Source organism: Alligator sinensis, unplaced genomic scaffold, assembly GCF_000455745.1.
Source record: "Alligator sinensis unplaced genomic scaffold, ASM45574v1 scaffold104_1, whole genome shotgun sequence".
NCBI lineage: Eukaryota > Metazoa > Chordata > Crocodylia > Alligatoridae > Alligator > Alligator sinensis.
In genome coordinates this window covers 2,173,918-2,176,526 of record NW_005841867.1, presented here as the reverse complement: position 1 = coordinate 2,176,526, position 2,609 = coordinate 2,173,918, and positions in this window count along the sequence as shown.

Below are 2,609 nucleotides of genomic sequence, written 5' to 3'. Positions count from 1 at the left end.
CTTTCCCTGAGTAGACCATTAATGGTAATAGTTGCATCATCAAATTATTTAAATATCCATTGATACTTTCTTTTTTGTCTCTACCTTCCCTTACACGTATGCCCCACTAGTCCTAATGAATCATGTCTTACATAGGACAGCAGTGACTTTCATACTCATCATACCTTTATTTATTATGGCTGAGATATGGAATGGAAATTAATGTGGCGAAAATCAAAGTAACGATAACAGCAGCCAACAGCAATGATGATGCAGCAGTAAAAAATGGTAATGAGAAGCTATAAAATGTAACACACTTTGTAACAAACACCTTGGAGCAACCATCACAGGAGATGCTACATCAGAAAAAGTAGTAAAAACAAGAACTGCCATCACCATTGGACAGCTAGCAAAGCTGAAGAAAATTTGGACTAGCCGCAACACCACAATGAAAATGAGAGTTGTTGTCATTTCATTCTGTGGCTGTGAGACCTGGACACAGAGTAGGGCACTGGAAAAGCAAATTGAGACCTTTGAAATGTGGTGCTTCAGAAGACTTCTACATATACCCTACACTGCACATAGAACAAATGAATCTGTGAAAGATCAAATTAGAGAAGAAGTTGACAAATATGAACCCTTACTTGAAATCATAAGAAGAAAGATGCAGTGGTTTGAAAATGTAACAAGAAGGCCCAGGACCCTTGTGAACACCATTCTGAGGATGCTGTGGATGGATAAAGAAGAGGAAGATGTAAGACAAGCTGGACCACCAACACCAAAAAGTGGATGAGATTAAACTGACTGATTTTTTAAGGATTGCAAAAGACTGGGAAGAATGGAGGAAAGCTATTGCTGTATCAATGGTGCCCCAACAGTTGGTGTGGCCTCGGGCTGGAATGACTGATTTTTAAAATACAAAACGTATTAAAAACATTGTAGCTGCTTTAAAAGATGAGAAATTGTGTCCTGTAACATTTTCTACACCCATGAATAAATAGCTTTTCCAAAAAGTTAAGAGCTTCTGGTGCAATAGATAAAGAGTCCTGAAATAAGCAAAAATAATTTGGACAGTATATTAAATCATCATCTTGTAAAAATAGTTGTAGATACTCTTCATAGATCTAGTTATTCTTCTTATTCAAAGCTAAATGTTAAAGTTTTTTTTGATAATTAATGCCTTCACATGCCAAGTTGGGTCAGAAAATAACTCAGTTCTTATAAGACCCTAGTTTCATAATCATTACTTCCAGAACTACCATAATCTGGAACATGGCATCTTAGAAAGCATCATAGCCCAAATAGATCAACAGTCTTCAATGCTGAAATTATATTTCTTTAATTCTCCTAGAAAGCTTCTATTGCTGACGTGAATGTAGTTAAGTCACTTGCATTACAGCATGGATGAATTTGGCCCAATTGTGCCAAAAAGAACCTTCCATGCAAATAATATAAGCATTTTCTTATTTAGGGTCATTTCAGAGTAATGTTTCCTGCTAAAAAGTTGGCAGAGTGGTAATACATTTGGCATAAAGTTGTCTAAATCTCTATACAGTCCCTTTTCCCTTAGAGGATATAACAGGAAGACCATTTACTGATAACTCCCAACTCTTTCTGCCTGAAGTCTCTGTAACGTATCCCCATAGAATTTTTTTTCCCCAGGCAGCTTCACTGAGACCCTTTGTCCCCTTCTTTCTCAGGCTCTTTGACCAGAAATATTTGAGTAGTTTTACCTCCCCTTGGTCTTTCCACAGCCTATTTCTTCTTTTAAAAAAAATCACAGTTCTTATTATCTCTTTCGTGCTGAGTCAAGAAAGAAGCTTATATACAGCTTCCCTTCCAAGGATTGCTTGTTGTGATGCCCACAAATCCCATGAGCCTTAGTAACTTCCAATATGCAGTTCTGGACTCAACCCAGGAACAAGGAAATTTGTACCTACAATTACAGACAGAGATCCAATATTACATATAGTCTTTTAAATAATTATTCCAAGCTATTGCTACTGTTGTATCATGGTACTGAAAACAAGCTAAGTAGGGGTAGAGCAAAGTTTATCTTCTGTGGATTCATGCAAAGGTTCAGCATTGGGCCCTACTCTTTATTAGAGAACCACGCTAACAACAGCCACAAAATGTATGTTGATCAATTCAGAGCCCTATGGAATTGCATGGTTTGCACTGCCATTATACTGTTCAGTAGCAGGACACTATTTGGTGCAAATCGAGAACTACTTCTTCAAATTTGAAATGAATGATCTATTTATCCTCCAGACCTCAGCTTTGGAACTGACCCTTGAAAATCTGTGATAAGTGGCTGCTTTACTTGAAAAGGTCTGCTTATCAGAGTTACTGCCTACAAAATCTTTCCAGAGCCTGAATATGCCTCTCACAAAATGATTCTATTAGATCTCCTCCCTGCTAAATCTACAAGTTCACACAGTGGTTATATCTAATTACTGACTTACGTTAAGCCACTCTGAAAACCTCTTTGATCCAGCTACAAACTATGAAATGGAGTGTTTTCTACTGAAGTAAATAAGAATTTTAATGCAGACCTAAGATCCTACAGGTTCAAATCAGCAATCAGAAACAAATCAAAAACCTAGGTACCCAGGGCAAGAACTAGTTTG